We start from the raw sequence: 18349 nt of genomic DNA on the forward strand, positions 1-18349 counted from the left end.
TAATTGAACAATAAAATCATTATCTTATTTAATATCCTGCCTTTAAAACTGTATGCCTTTATAGTGTTTTAAATTAAAAAAATAAAATTGCAAACATTAAACATTTTTTTGCGGTTTACGACACAAGTGATCTTTGATAGTTGTAATGTGCAAATGTAAAATAAAACGTCAACGTATCTTTTAAGCATTAAGTAATAACTGTCTAGAGGAAATATTTTGAGCCAAGCATAAAATCTCTCACAACCATACTTAAGACCCCCTGGATTGGAAATGGGTTCTAATTACAATGTATTAAAACAAACGTGTTCTGAACAATGTCAACACTTACAGTAAAATTCCAAGTGACAATTTCCTGAATGGGGCAGACAAGAACATCGTTAACGTGACAATACTTTTATTCTTCATGTGGAGTATGGAGAGATGTTTACTATACTCAGGTACATCAGCAGTCGTAGAATATTTCATTGTTATTATTTTTTTCTACTAGATATGAACTCGCTATTGGAAACACAAATGTGTATAATTCTATTTGGAAAAAAAAATAGTGTCTACATTAAGCTTTCGTCTTTCACCGAAAACAAACATTTTTTTTTTTTAAATCTACTCAACCAGAATCATGAGTTCAAACTAGTGCTATAATCACAAAATTTATATATGATTTTACGATTGAATGAACTTGTAGTGAGTCACTTATTGACAAAAGCGTGGATTCATTAAAATAAGTTTCCTGTTAATGGGGTGGAACAATAGTGTAATAATTAATGTATAATAAATTATATATATATATATATATATATATATATATATATATATATATATATATATATATATATATATATATATATATATATATATATATATACACACACATTTATATTTATATAAGCTATCAGTATAGTAAACTTAACTCATCTTGACAAGTCAATTACACGTATTAAGATAAAATTAATCTATAAGGAGTTGATGGGGAAGAGTCTAGCATACGTCTTATTGTGAATTAAACTGTTAGAGAGTTGTCATGCAATTTATTTTCTTTGCTATTTATATTGTATTGCGCTGTAAATTCTATGTATAACACAATGTGACAACGTTGTCATAGAAACACTATTCAAACTAAGATTTGATTACACAGCCCTATGAACTCTTTCTACATAAACCATCATAATTAAAATGTGTTATAATGCTGCCTATGATACACTATTCAACTTCCAGCGTTATAAAATCGCTCTAAACTCTCCACTTAACACAAGTGTGACAATGTTATCAAAAAGCTTTGATTTACCAAATGAGTTACATCACCGTAAAATGCATTAATGTTGCCCTAAGCTTTTAAACATACGACAAACATAATACATTGCAATTTAAAATGTGATGTCTAAAATAGAGTTGCCTAACGAAATTGATACATCGTTTGTTACTTGCCTTTTATAAATGAATGTTACCATGCGATGCAAAAGTAAACCTATTTACTAAATTATGTATTAATCTAAAGATAATTAAAATTGTGTTCGTTCACGTGCCAAGCAAAAAAAAAGCAAATGATTGTATTAGCAGTAAGATCGTTTATGGCGTTTTTATGTTTATAAAACCATTTTTTTGTTGAAAATTAATTCAAATGAAATCCCATAGATATGTTACAAATTTCAAAGGCGTTTTATTTTAGTATTATTAAACTTCTATGTTAATCTTTTAATGTTATTGAGTTTATACATACATAATCAATTTATGCGTTCAAAATTGCAATTTATATTTTGACACTCCCAAAAGTACAGAGCTTCTGACTTCCGATTAAATTAACTGCTGATCTTTTGGAGCACACAAATCTCAGCACACAATTAGGTTTCAAGTGCAATATTTTTTTTAGATTACTTACACATTACTATAAACCGCTTTTCCGTACCTCTACTTTTTTAACCAATTTAAACTGTCAAACTTAATGGTGAATCATGAATTCTTTTATTTTTTTATTTTTTTTGCATGCAACTATTCTGTCCACATTAAAACTTCAAAATATATTATTAATAGCAAAATATAGAAAACAAAATGGACATTTTAAAATGTAAGCTTTAAAGATCTACTTTAAACTGCACACGATAAAATCAATTCATAATTTTACGCACATTATAGTTACATGTTTAATAAAATTATGTTTAACTAAAAACAGGATCAGCAATAGCTCAGTTATGCCAGTGTATCTGATTTACCAGATCTCTGATAAGAACGTTCTGCTTTTTAGTTTAGATTTCTGTATCGCTTATCAGCTGTAACGACACTTTCCAGTGACATTGACTTATGTTTTATGTGGTCCAGTTCATCTTGGACACGTCAAATTGTTGGTCGACTGCAATGTAGAATAGACAGTAAACTGTGATTCTGTTCATGGAAGCTTAACCTACACCAATCGTCTGTATTTAACTCAATACCCTAAATGTAAACAATGAATTTCTGTAGTTTTATTAACGTCATGGATGTGACAACATCGGAAGTGTGTTCGAAGTATCTTAGTACCATGTCTATTTACTATTTTTTTTATTTCTTTGTCTACTTTAACATACACCCCGAGCACTGGAACAGGTCAACAATTAATTTTGCCAAGTTACTTCCCATTACAACAAATCATTGGAATCAAGTGATGTAACCTATATAAATAAATATAGGTTAAATGTTTATGCTTAGTGAAGCATTTGAATTATAAATGTAAATGTCATAATTTCATGTAATAAAATATAATAAATATCCTTGACAATCCTAATTTATAAAAGGCCATGTGCGCTCTTCTCTCTCTCTCTCTCTCTGTCTGTCCGCAAAATATTTTCGCCGGACATCACGTCAGAAACGGCAGCGATATATGCAGAACTTTATACGGACTTTTGTTGAAAATAATATGTTAGATGTTTTAAATGTATAACCACAATTTTAGTTAAAGAAGAAAAATAAAAATTAAAGGCGTATTCGAATGTAGAGAAACAGTATTATTTATGCAACCGGAAAAGCATTAATATATGTGAAAAAGAACGCATAAAACTGTGACGTCACTATTGCTTATACATTAACTAATGACGTCATCTGCCGTGTTTAGAATGAAAAGAAATGAACTATTTCATTCAAATTTGATTTAGATCTACGTACACTATGAAATGTATACAATACAATTTTTCCGGCCTAAACTCATAAAATTTATTTTATGTATTTGGATTCTAGATCTAGACTAAATCTAAATCTAAATCTAGGCAATAACTAGATCTAGACGTAGACGCTAAGATCTAGATTTAGACTCTAACTTCTCTAAAATCAATTCCAAAAATAAATTTCTATATTAGGACTAAACTATTTCAAGACTTATTTATTTTATACAAAATCTTTGTTTGGAACTGGCTAATTTGGGATTATTATGCTCGGGCTAAACTTAAAAAAAAATTCTATTAGGAATCTAGATCTAGATCTAGATTGTCGGGTGTCCGATAGGGCACTTCCCGGCGCCGCAGGCGCTTCAAATTTGGCATGATCTTGCCTTGGTGCGACAGAACACGGGGGCCGGTTGGCCGAAAAGTCTACGATGTGGGGGTCAAAACTGACCTCGACTGACCGGTACCTTATATGAGCTATAAATCGAAAAAAAATGTCCACGGAGGAACCTCTTCATAACTCTTGAGGTCGTAGACCGACCTTCGGGCGAATTAATTAAGCATTCAAATTCTCAATGTTTTCGAAAGCCTAAGCGAAGCTGGGCAGCATGCCTAGTTGGAATAGATTTTATGTCTATTAAAAATGTCATTTATTTATTTCATTTTTCTTTTAAATTAATACTTTAGCTATAATAAGTGCGCTACTTATAGACACTTGATTATTCAGATTAATCTTTGTGATGGTACGGACCGTGTTGTGGATACTTTAGATAATTTTACTTTTATTTAAATTATTAATTATTTTTGTAAAAGAAAAAAGAAAAAAATGTTGATTCTTTGTCAAAAGGTAGGTAGTAATAGCCGTAGAGCTACAAATATATGTTGTCTCTAATCTGTGTTAAGATAGATGTAATGTACATCATTGATGGTTACATATGTGTATTTATTTAAACTTTTATCAGATAATTTTTTTTTATTTTTTTGCGTTACCATTAATTCAAACGACAACTCTGTACTTTATTTAAAACACATTTTCTGTTTTTCTGTTAACAAGCCATATTTCTGTAGATCTGAGTTCCTAATACAATAGATAGTTTGAGCATTAAGGGAGCATTTTAAATTTGTATTACTTTAAAATCTGTGCACTTGTATTGAGTATGTAAGATCCTCATATCTTCACATAACTAAATATAAATGGAACTTTTAGTACATAACATTAAAAGTATCAAGATAAAAAAAAAATTAATTATTTTTGTACAGAATATTCCCTTTGTAGACGTTTTATTTATTCTGATTATTCTGTGATGAAAGTCCACTTAGTACCCATCTATGTAATGGTATTTAATAATGTTTGTCTATATATGTTTTACCTCAATAAAATGCAAGCTTTTGAGATGTACATTACTAAGAGAAAAGATTTGCACAAATTATTTCCGTGTAATGGTTAAAATACACAGAATTTAGTACACGACCCCCCCCCCCCCCTTTTTTTCTGTTTTCCGGGTTGTTTTTTTTTTTGTCACCTTCAACCTGTATGAACCAATTTGAATTATCTCATGTGAACACTTGTAAGGTCCTTTTTTTTACCTCTAAAAGCAAGCTCCACAGTAACCCCGCCCCCCACCCCCACCCAAGCGCACGACTCGAATACACCAATCCTACCCCCCCCCCCCCCTCACGCCCCCCCCCCCCCCCCAGCTCAGCCGCTGACATTAAAAGTTTAGTTTACTTACGCAGACTATAATTCATAACCTCCCCCCCCCCCCCACCACTTTTCTCATCTCTTTTTTTTGGCCTCTTTGTTTACCTACAACAACAGGTATGTACACATTTGAACTCTCTTATGAGAACCCCTGTAATAAATTGTTGGCCTTTTAAAAAAAAAAAAACACTTACTGTAACTCCACACCCCAGCACGCGGCTAAAACACACCATCCTACCCGCCCCAGCTCATTCGCCTACATTAAAAGTTTTTGTTTACTTACACAGGCTATAGTTCATGACCTCCCCAGCCCCCCCCCCCCCCATCCATCCATCCCATATAAAAAAACACGCCTAACGCACTCACTCTTCTTCAAATCTTTACCCTGCTAGACAACTGTCCCTACGACAATTATCCTTTTTCTCACCTCCTTAGTATGGAGAAAGGGTGGTCTAGTGGTAGAGAACTGGACTGCTTACCCGTAAGTCCCAAGCTCGAATCCGGGTGCAAATAAGTAAAATGACCCCGAGTCCATCTAACTACATACAATTACAGAAAAATGTTACTGTAAATAATACATTCTTCTAAGAAATGTAAACCAGCCTACTGTAAATGTTGTATTTCCACTTACTTTACAATTTACTTATTTAATTAAAGAAAAGTTAAACAAGTCACTGTAAATAAGTTGTATATATATATAAATATATATATATATTTAATTTTTTTTTCTTGTATATAATTAATATATATAATTAAAATATTTTTTTAAAGAAACGCACCTTTTTTCCACCTTCTTCCTGTAAATAATTAACAAATGTATTTATTCTTTCAAAGTTATGTAAACAATGTTACTGTATATATGTTGTATTTTGTTTTATGGAAAATAAAAGTATTTTTTTTAAAAAAATATGTGTGTATACAGAAGCGCACAATTATTTGAACACTACCAAAAGTATGGATATTCTTACGGATTAAAGTAACTGTTGAGAGGTCACAGCAGCCCGTCTCTATAAAAACATGCTCATATTTGTTATTGGTTTTCTTTAATTATCAATAACATGTTTTCTTTAATTCTACGTATGTTATCTTTCCTTCACTTAGTAAGTTTTAAACAGCGTGATCGAGTCGGTAAAGCTTATGGTTGCTAAACTGTTAAGTCACGAGTTTGAACTCTCTGTGGTCAAAGCCCGTCTGTGGTCAAAGCCCCTATGGTCAAAGCCCATGTGGTCAAAACACCTAAGACCATAACCCCCAACAATAACAACAACACAAATTAATAAAATAATAAAAAATCAAGTACTGTCTTACTGGTTACAACACACAAGTAAATTCTGAATGTGATCTAGAGTTTAAAAAACGTTAAGATAAAACAGAACATTCTTTGACAAAATAACACAACACTAGAAACCAAATTCTGAATGTGATCTAGAGTTTTAAAAACGTTAAGATAAAACAGAACATTCTTTGACAAAATAACACAACACTAGAAACCAAATGTTATAATAAAACAGTTACATTACCGATAATTTGCCGCCTTAATTAATATGGCATATTTTAATTAATTAATTTGTAATCTGATTATACAGAACAAACCTGACACTGTATTACACTTAACGTTGTCCTTTTATAAGTCGTTAGATGGAGATACGAGGGATGACAATCAGATCAGTTTATTGGAAATTTGTAATTGATACATCCCACCATTTATAGAATATTAACTTCTGAAAGTTTGATGTTTGACAGCGTAACGTTGGAGTCAGCAAAGGGCTCTACAACAAATTCGTGCAAGACACTTGACCAAATGCCGAATACGACAAAAACCATAATGGACAATTGCCTAAATGCGACAGATACCCGAAAGCCATTCGCCCGAAAAAAAACCCTTAGTAATACAAGTCAAATAAAATATATAACATTGGATTACACATTTTCATTTTCATTTTAATATTTATTTTAATCTTTAATTAATTGTTTTTTTCTCAATAAATCCAGAAATCAAAGGTCTCCTATCTTAGAACATTAGCAGCGTCATAAGAACGTTTTAGTAAACTGTTCGCCTTTAGGTCAATTTTCTATAAAACTATGTGATTTCGTTAAAACCATATTCCTATGTCGAGAAAAAAAAACGTAGATAGTTACTTCCCATTAGTACGATCTAAAAGCATTCAAGGGAGGTTACGTAAAATTATCAATTCAAGTTTTAAAAGGTAATAAAAACTTAAATACATAATAATTAAAATATTTTTTTTTTAAATATGTATGCACAACAATAGTTTTTTATTTTAAAAGTATGCATATATTGTGTTTATAAAGGTTATATATTTTTTTTCTAGAATTTAGCTTATTATAAAAACCACACAATTATCAATTAATTAAACGGTATATTTGCAATTGTTCAAATAAAACAACACTCCAAGGACATTGTTGTCAATGACTTTATATAACAATTATTTTTTTTTGCGTTTGTTTTTGATTACGCAACTATATTTTAGTATACAGAAACTATTTATGAAGTTGACGACATAATGCTGCACCTTGCAATTAGGCCCATATGCACAAATCCATATTTCGATGCATTGTTTCATGTATCATATTTCCTTCTTAAATTCTGCTAATTATCTTTTTATCAACATTCATTAATATTAACAATTATTTAAAAAACATTTAAGAAGAAAAACATTTGGTGATTTTAAAACGTAATTATATTTAGTGTGATAATTCAAATTGATCTTTTTTATTAAACCAGAATCGGCGAAATTATATTTTGCGAGTATTTATCTAGTAAGTTTTCTGAACACTTTAAAGTTAAAGGATAAGGCTTTGTAAGGCACTAAGCAAAAATGTTTAAAAATCAGGTAACCTTAAAAGAAACTACTTGCGTTAACCTTTATTTACAGTGCATGTTTATTACCTGCCAGAGAAATGTTTTTTTTTAAACTGTTGGTTACTGTATAGGATACACTGTGCTTTAAGTCAAAAGTGATTTGACCGTTTTGTGTTTAACTTTGGCTTTCGGCCATAGATAGGCTATGGAAACAGAAACGCCAATATCCAAGGGAAACAAGTTTGAGCAACATAGTTTTTTTACAAGTCAATAAGAAAAACGCTTCGTAAACTAATAGTTAGTACAAACGATGAAAACTGTGATGTACATTTTACTTTTATTAATTTAGTTATTCTGCGCTGAATCTGTTTGCTCGTTTTAATCAAAGTCATAAAATAATTGCACGCGAATTTGTTCCTTATTCCCCACTCCTTAGATCAGGGGTTCCCAACCTTGTGCCCGCGGGCGCCATGGCGCCCGCTGAACGATTCGTATGTGACCGCCTCTCACTATTCGACAGAGACAGAATTTTTTTTTTCATAAACATTATTTTAAAATATGATTTATTTTTATTCATTTGTTACCGTTTTTTTTTTTTTTTTGAATGCCTAAGTTTATTAAATATGTTCGATACTTGTCCCAACTTGTCTAGCGGCGAGCCTGACTGCACTATTTACGCTATCCTGGAACGGCTAGTGCCATTTGAATCATTTTTCGGTTCGACATATTTATGCGAATCATTGTTTTCAAATATTAACTTAATAAAATTAAGATATAGATCTCGACCCACCGATGAGCATCTTTATGATTGTCTGCTAACAGGATTATCGTCATACACTCCTAATTATTAAGCTCTGGCCAATGAAATGCAATGCCAAAGATCACATTGACTTTATTATATTTTTTAATTAAACGTTTCTTTGTATTTATGTGTTTTGTTTACTTTCTATACGTTTTTTAAATACATTTCTCTGTGTGTATGCAATTTGAAAAAAAAAATGCCAAATAATTTTATAATTTTGAAACATTTTTGTTTATTATGTATTAATATATGATGACTATGAGAAAATAATTTATGGGAAAATGAGGAGTTTTGCAAGGAGTTTCTTGATTTAAAATAGGTGGTGCCCGCCACCCTAACGATATTTTAGAATGTGCTCTAGAGTAAAAAAAAAAGGTTGGGAACCCCTGCCTTAGATACTCACGGCTTGCACATATTTGTAACTTGTAATTTAAGATGATCATAGGTCCATATTAAAAAAAATGCGTGTTATACAAGCATTTACTTATTAAAACCTTTAAAACACAAGTACATTTTCTTCGTATATTAAACTGGTAAACCCGGACATGTATTACTTTTTTTTCCTTTAGAAATTATGTATACCACTAACTACGTTTTAGTTTTATATAATTTCCTACTATCCATCCAAAATAGGCTGGTGTCCTATTCTAACTATTCTACTGTTATATCCTAAAAACGCAACTGACCTACCCTAACCAACCTAGTGCCCTACCCTAAATACTCTTCTGTCCTACCCTAAATACGGCAATGTATATTATCTAAAGTTATTTCTAAACTCTAGACAATGTTTTCTTTAGACAACACTTTATATTATCCTACAGTGTAGGTTAGTCCATTCGGGAAGACAGCATTCGGGCAAGTGACTTTCTTGAAAATGCCCCTTTGCGCAAATGTCGTCATAACAGTGGCGTAGGCAGGGGGGGGGGGTTAGGGGGGGGTTATAACCCCCCCCCCCCCCATGGACCCCCAAAATGACTACTTTTTTACGTTAAGCTATAGCTATTGACTTGTGTCAATATTATTTAGGGCTTAAACACTAAACACTTAAGCCTGGCAGCCTCTAGAACAACAATGTATATCATTGTGATGAGAATTGCCTGTAGAATTTAGTTATGAATTTTATTATCGCGCTAAAGTAAAGTATAATAATCTGGAACGCAGTAGGCCAAGGGAAAGTTGGCCAAGGTTAGATCAGTTAAGGAGTGTCGAAAGGGAGGGGTGGGCTACGTGGGTAGGCCTTTGTTGTCTAATATGATTGTAGTGCAATCGGAAAGCGTCTAGAAATGAAAAACAAACAAAGGAATTGATTATTATTCGCATTGAGGTTCTATAATGTGTATGTTTTTACTACTTCAAACCATTTGAAATTCATTTCACTTAATTTTTAAAAAGATAAGTAAACTGAAAATGATAAAGATGGCAGAGGGAGGAGTAGGCAGGGGTGAGGGGAGGGGGTAGAACCTTCAAAATGACAATCCTTTACGTTATGTTACAGCTATTGATGACGATGGACTTGTGTCGCTGTCATTCAGTGCTTAAACAACAAACACTCAGGGTCGCAATAGGCGAAGGGAAAGCTGAACAAGGTTATCAGTTAAGGGGTAGAAAAGGGGGTGAGGGTGGGATGAATATTGGTACGTATCAATTATAAAATACTACCGGATGCACATCTGGCAGGAAGGCGTGGGCTTGACCCACAATTGTTGACACACAACTTTGTGTTGGTAGGCTATATAAAAAAACTGCGTATTTGTTTAAATATAGATGTAAAGCCAGGAACCTACAGTAGTCAATTTAGGCAGAATAGAAGACCAATAATAATTTGCTTTCTTCTTCGTATAGTCGTGTTTTAATGTGTATCTTTTAACTACTTCAAGCAATTTAAATTCATTTTAATGATGGCGGAAGGAAAAAGGAAATTAAAAACTACTTTATTAACTGATTTCTTTACAAAGAAAAGTAAAACTGAAAATGATAAAAATGAAGATGGTACTATTGCTTTTCAAAGTACATTACATCAAGAAATTTCCATAAATTCAGCACCTTCGACTGTTTCTTACGCAAATGATATCGGCAATTTTATCAAAGGAGTTATAACAGACGATACACGGTTGTATTTATTAGAAAACATCTGGCGTCCTGATGAACTTTTAAAATTTCCAGCAAGCGGACAAAGAAATTTAAAGTTTCAATATTTGTGGCTACTTAGGTGGAACTGGTTGACTTTTTCCAAATTACTTGATGGCGCATTTTGCAAATATTGTGTTTTGATTAGTTTGAATTATCGTGGTGTAGGTAGTCAGCCTATGGATAAGCTATCAAAAATTTCATTTTCAAACTGGAAAAAGGCAACAGACAAGTTTAATGAGCACCAGCAATGTGAGTATCATAAAAGAGCAATTTTACTTTCCCAAAATCGTAAATCGGTGATGGAGAAAAAAAATTAACTTATTAAAATCTCCTTAAATTTATCATAAGTCAACAAATTCAAGAAAATGTTTAAGATTAGCGCCCATAATAGAATCAATAATATTTTGCGGCCGACAAGGACATTTTTAGTTGGAGAAAACTGCTGAAAATGATGGAAATTTGATTTTTATATTTTTTTTACGATAGTGTACATGTGTTACTTGTTACAAAACAATAGCTAATACTAAGATAAGTTAGTCGGTGGCACCCACGAGTTTCTATTGTCACCAGCCACCAATACTTTACACGCACGCACTTACACATGCATATGTACACACACACACACACACACACACACACATATATATATATATATATATATATATATATATATATATATATATATATATATATATATATATATATATATATATATATATATATATATATATATATATAAAACGCTGGAAAAAAATTGAACCCCCCATGAGACGATCCTGGCTACGCCACTGCGTCATAACGTATCTATAAGTTACTTCAGATTACTGCTTATATTATATACCTACTCATCATTTTACATACGTCTATAAATTAAAGACTTTTGAAAAAAATTTGTCATTTAAACAGTTCAATTAAATACAGAATAGGAGTGTTTAATAATTCATAAATGTGTATGCTAGTTGAATATTAATACTAATAGTTTCGCTGTATGTCTATCTATCTATCTGACAAGAACGCTCTAGAGAAAACACAAGGAAAATAAAAACATGCATAGTATTTCGAAAAACGAAGTATGACGTCGACACATTTAGCGCACAGAGTAGAAAATAATCTCAAGCCGGATAGTGCACACATTGATATGACGTCATTGATTTGGTCTAATTTGGTCTAATCTAAGTGGTTTGCGTGAAGTTTCTTTCATACAATTCTTCGGGTAGGGGCGAAGCCCCACCCCCGCGTAAGAACGTCTGAGCCCCCCCCCCCCCCTCTCCCCAACTCAAAAGAAATTTCCTCATCGATACTCTATAATAAAATTACCGCCTAATTAACGTGTCTCATCTAAAAAGTGGTTTTCTTGCAATTTCTTTAATGCAATTCTTCGCGTAGTGGCTATGCGCGACACCAGTGTTTCTTTCAGACTTTTTCCTCCACGGAGAGGGGTGAGGGTACTTGAAATTTTCGGGGGCGGGGGTAGAATTTTCGGGGAGGGGGCGGACACTGGAAAAAGTAAATAATTATATTTCGTTGAATGGGACGGTAGACATGTTTTTTAGAGGGGGGGGGGGGTGGGGTTGTGGGGGGGGTGTGTGGGGGGTGGGGGGTGGGGTGTGTGGGGGTGGGGGGGTGGTGTGTGTGGGGGTGGGGGGTGGGGGGGTGTGTGGGTGGGTGGGGGGTGGGGTGTGTGGGGGTGGGGGTGGTGTGTGTGGGGGTGGGGGGTGGGGGGGTGGTGTGTGTGGGGGTGGGGGGTGGGTGGGGGGGTGGGGGGGTGGTTTTAGTTTAGAGAAAAGAGACAGCACTATCAGCCTAGCGCCCGGTGTATCCTTCCTCAACGGGCCATTTTTCTCGTCTATAATAATAGTTTCGCTGTCTGTCTATCTATCTATCTATCTATCTGTCTGACAAGAACGCTCTAGAGAAAAGACAAGCAATTTAAAAACATGCACAGTAATTCGAAAAACGAAGTATGACGTCGACACATTTAGCGCACAGAGTAGAAAATAATCTCAAGCCGGATAGTGCACACATTGATATGACGTCATTGATTATCGCGTAAACATTGAATACAAAGGAAATGTTGTCTAATCTAAATGGTTTGCGTGAAGAGTTTCTTTCATACAATTCTTCGGGTAGGGGCGAAGCCCCACCCCCGCGTAAGAACGTCTGAGCCCCCCCCCCCCCCTCTCCCCAACTCAAAAGAAATTTCCTCATCGATACTCTATAATAAAATTACCGCCTAATTAATGTGTCTAATCTAAAAAGTGGTTTTCTTGCAATTTCTTTAATGCAATTCTTCGCGTAGTGGCTATGCGCGACACCAGTGTTTCTTTCAGACTTTTTCCTCCACGGAGAGGGGTGAGGGTACTTGAAATTTTCGGGGGCGGGGGTAGAATTTTCGGGGAGGGGGCGGACACTGGAAAAAGTATATAATTATATTTCGTTGAATGGGACGGTAGACATGTTTTTTTAGGGGGGGTGGGGGGAGGGGGGTGGGGGGGGGGGGGTGGTTTTAATTTAGACTTTTTCCTCCCCGGAGAGGGGTGGGGGGTACTTGAAATTTTCGGTGGCGGGGGTAGAATTTTCGGGGAGGGGGCGGACACTGGAAAAAGTATATAATTATATTTCGTTGAATGGGACGGTAGACATGTTTTTAGGGGGGGGGTGGAGGGGGTGGGTGGTGTGGGGGGTGGTGTGTGGGTGGGTGGGGGGTGGTGTGTGTGGGGGTGGGGGGTGGTTTTAGTTTAGAGAAAAGAGACAGCACTATCAGCCTAGCGCCCGGTGTATCCTTCCTCAACGGGCCATTTTTCTCGTACAAATTATTAGCGGTATCAAATACATAATTTTAGGTACGTCACACAATAAGGTTAATCAGTTCTCTTCTTCTTTTTCTACAGCGTTTTACATTAACTTTTTTAAAACTTTTCAAGCCTTAATAAAAATGTATTTAAATACACCAAACGTCAAACTAAACAAATGTATTAACTTACCTGCCATGGAATGAACCATTATTAACAAGGAGGTTATTTCAGTCTGAAACTAAATAGTTTACTAATATATATTTTGTCTGAGATATTTTGTCATATATATTTTGTCTGAGATATTGTGCCTGGGATCATTTATCCATGCTATCATTTACCCTGATATGTTTTGTCCTGAGATGTTTTGTCCATGAAAACGTTTGTTTTTTAATACAAAAAAAATTATTTGTTTTATATAGAAATAGTGTTACACGTTACACTATTAAAATGTTAACTGTATATTATTGTGTTCTTTTAGTTATCATGAAATAAAAATGATGTTTTAAATATAAAAAAAACGTATCTAATTTACTGTGTAGTTTCCAATAACCTGTATGTGATACAGTCTTTGTTGTTTTAGCTATGTTTACTACACATCACACGGTCCCCAACCCCACCCACACTATCACAACCCCACCCCGAACTACCCAGTATATTACTAGCTACAGTTGTTGCAAGAGAAATAACATATATTTTTTTGTGTGTAGTGATGACAGGTTATACAGAAATAAGCCACTCGTTAGACACGACATAGTTTAAACTAAGTTTCTATTGAATCAGTTAAACAAAGTGCGACCACTGCACACCCTCCACTACCTGGGACAAAATAGAAACAAAATTAGTGTATATATGCTTTAGCCAGTGTCTGACCCACTGAAGGTTTCAAGTGTCTCTCGATAATTTCAAGTGACCCCCCCCCCCCCTACCCACCCCAGGGACAAAGACGTCTGAAAGAAACCATTCTTTATATATCAATGTTTTCACCTTAGTCATCTTGCCGATCAGAGTACACACTGACCACACTCACCAAGAAAGCTGGTACATCAACTTGAGTATACGACGACATTTTCTGAAATACTACTTGCTATTTAACGCAAGAATACGTGATTACACCTTCAATACACATGTCTATTGTCCTGGTTTATTATGTTAATGATTCACAGCATCCGCTCATCAAAACTACAATACTGTCGTACCGTAACTACGCTATATTTCACATAATTACTTTAGTGTCCTATCGTAACTACGCTACATTTTGCCTAGTTACGTTACTGTCCTACCTTTTTCACTTTACTTTCTTGCTCTAACAACGCTTTTTCTTATATTTAGTGTTTCTTTCAGACATTTTTTTATCGGGGAGGGGGGGGGGGGTAAAAAAATAAACTTAGATAAACTATCCCAGACAGGATGTATCAATTTCTTTGGTGTTTTCAAAATGCAGGATTAAACGTTGTGCATTTGACATCGTTTACTCACTGTCCTCACATCTAACTTCTTACCTTGACAAGGTTTTAATTGCAATAAAAAATGAGACAACTAAAGTAAAATTAAATATAACGTACGCACACTTTTTTTACATTATCGTGTACGAAATGTTGACGTTTCACACTTCCATCAGTCGGAAAAAGTTAGTTTTGCAATTTAGTCCGTGTGTCTGTGTGTATGTATGTATGTGTATGCCTCTGATAAAGATCATTTGAGTATCGATATTGCTAGAATGATGAAATTTCTGCATTTTTTTTTCAATAGGATATAACGTGAGTACTATTTGAGATAGATACATGAAATTTCACATAAAAGTAAAACATCAACTTCACAGCCCTCTTTTACATTTTGAGCAATTTCCGATGACTAGTGATAGTTCTTTACGCAATGACAGATCTCTTAAATAAACACATATGAATTAAAAAAATAACTCATTTTCAGCGCTAGTATTCACATATTGCTTGCTGTTCCCTTCGTGCGCATTTTTTTTTTTTGAGTGTTGTATTCTATTATAAAAAGTTTAAGCATTAACAATTGATTAAAAATAGTGTCTATATCCCAAGTTTTGCCATTCCACCTATTGTTAGAAAAGTATAATCGATAAATTTTTGGGGGAGATCACACATGTAAAAAGAAAAAAAAAATCATGTAAAAAATAAGTAATAAAGGACACTAGATAAAAGAAAATCCTCACTTTAAAAAAAAAAAATTAACCATAATTCAAAAATAATTATAAAACAAATAATTTAAGAGTATCAGAAAATTGTATGTACTTTGTATGTTGTAATTGCAATTTTCGAATAACATGAGCTTAGTTAAAATTTAAAACCATTGAGTTTACGAATTAATTAGATGTTCATGTTACCTATTAAATTTCCTAATATGATGATGTCATCAATAACTCTTACATAAACAAAACATCATGGCCTGCTCAAAACTCTTAATTATGAAATACACACAGAGGCGTAGCGATGGGGGGGGGGGGGGGGCAAGGGGGGGACGGACATATGTCCCTGGGCGCCAACAATAATGGGGGCGCCAAAATGGGTTGTAAAAATAATCGAACATTTGAGGGGGGTGAAAATCAAAAGCTTGAGGGGGTTTCAAATCGAAAGTTTGTCCCCCCGCGCGGGGAAGGGTAGCTAAGCCTCTGAATACACAGTAGCAACGTTTCCAATAAAGCGACTTAGCTTTTAATGACGTTGTATTGCACAACGTTACAAAACCATTTTGCCCTACATTCTGTATTTCTTATTCCATACACAATGTAACAATGTTGCCCTGTGTCTGTAAACCTACAGAAAATCTTTTGATTTTAAGCTTGTGTTTTTAAATTGAAGCTATGAAAAACATATTAGCATTTTGCTAGTTACTTCCCATGTATATAATCATTTATGCCAAGAGAAGCTACCTAAAAATGCAAGGAGACGTGTTAACAAGTAGTAAAAAAAAAATAATTCTTGTTTAAAAATTATGAAAATATTCTTTAGTTAAATTAATATGTTTACTTCCAAAAGTAATGTTGCACGTACTTATGTATGTTTAATACTTAAAACAATAAATATGTGTATGCTTTATTTAAAGTAAAACAATGGTAATATATCTTAAATAATTTGTACATTTGTAAATATTCTCATATTCTAGTGATCGGATCATATTACCCATGTAAAGTCTTCAATTTCTTTGCAATACCACATATACTATATACTTACCTGGCACAGGAGGCACCTAGATCAGGGGTCGGCAACCCTTTGAGACAAAAGAGCCAAAAGTTACAATTTATAACATTACCCGGTTTTTAAAGAGCCACTAAAATGTTTATGTCAATAGTATATTTGTTTAGGATTATATATATATATATATATATATATATATATATATATATATATATATATATATATATATATAATCCTAAACCAATATATTATATATGTAATTTTAAATAAATAGTTTTGAATATATGAAATAATTTCATTTGAATTTGTGTTGAGAGGATCTACTATGTAAGTCAGAGTACTTGCATTTCTTTTGTATTGCTCAAATCTCTCGGTGAAAACATCCTTCATTGTGTTTATATTAATGCTGAAGCGATTGAATAGTAGCTTTGGTTTCAAAACGATATTTTTTTCAGATTTTTCGTAATTTAGTAATTTACCGCTCACTATATATTCAACAATTTATTTTTTTTCGAAACAAACCACTTCTTCAAGCAAGACATGGTCCGGGTTTTCCTTTCAGTTTTACCTCAAGGTGTCACCTCCCCCCCCCCCCCCATCCAACGCCTTTTTCTCTCTGTAAAATGTTGCTGTTAGTTTCACCCCCCCCCCCCCTCGGTAAAAGCTTTAAAGTGTTCACATTTCATTTAATGATGGTATCTAATATCGGTTGTTAATACAGCTGAATGTAACATTGTTTTCTATATTTAGCAGGTTACATCAAAGTATCAACCCCCACCCCCATTGTTTTAATCGTCATTATGTACTTAAAATACTTTTTAACTGTACTTCATCATTAGTTTAACTGGCCAAAAGAGTATTGTATATATGTTGCAATTTATTTGTATTGATGTCACCCCCGTAAATGGTGTCACCTGGTGCTGTCCGCACCCCCAGCCCCCGCCTGGCGACCCCTCTGAATGAGATTGTTTTATATTTGTGTATGCTAGTTGAATATAAAAATTATTAGCGGTATCAAATACATAACTTTAGGTATGTCACACATTCAGATTAATCAGTGCTCTTCTTCTTTTTATACCGCATTAGTTTGTTTTTTTAATCTTTCAAGCCTAAATAGTTTTACGTTTGGTGTATTTAAATACATTTGTTTAATTTTCTTTTTAATTTACGATATATTTCATATGTGCTTCCCCTAAAACGTAGATCCCAAACATTTATGATGAGAATTACATTGATCGCTTAAAAAGTATCTAGGAACAAAATGCGCTGGTTAAAAGAGATCAATCACTGCCCAAATTGGAATCAACTAACAAAAACACAAATATAGTAATACGAGCCGACCCGCGGTGTAGCATAAGCCGCTGTTTAGTTTTTTTTTTTTTTTTTTTTTTTTTTTTTTTAACTTTTCAATTATTCATAATTCGACACTACCAATGCTGCGAGTGAAAATTAAAGACAGGACAATTTTTAGAATAAATGTTTGTTTTAGTTTTGAGGAGAAAAAGTAAGGGAGAAAGTTTATTTTTGTTTAATTTTGAAACTTCGGAAAGTTTAACTAAACGTACACAGTTAATTTTATTGGTGTAGTGAGATTATTCAGAGGTTGTGCTTAATATAAAACATACACAATCTAATAAAGAAACCGTCATAAATAGGTGTGCACATTTTTTTGTCTGAACTGTATTGGTGTTTTCTAATTTAATGATGGCTATTACTAAACATAATACAATCAGTAGAGTAAATAATATAGTTCAAACATTAATTATGCTAAGTTTCGGTGACCGATTTGGCCTTCCCTGGAGGCTTCAAG

The sequence above is a fragment of the Physella acuta genome, unplaced genomic scaffold (genome assembly GCF_028476545.2).
Source record: "Physella acuta isolate Inbredline_101_S28 unplaced genomic scaffold, ASM2847654v3 ptg002000l, whole genome shotgun sequence".
Lineage (NCBI taxonomy): Eukaryota > Metazoa > Mollusca > Gastropoda > Physidae > Physella > Physella acuta.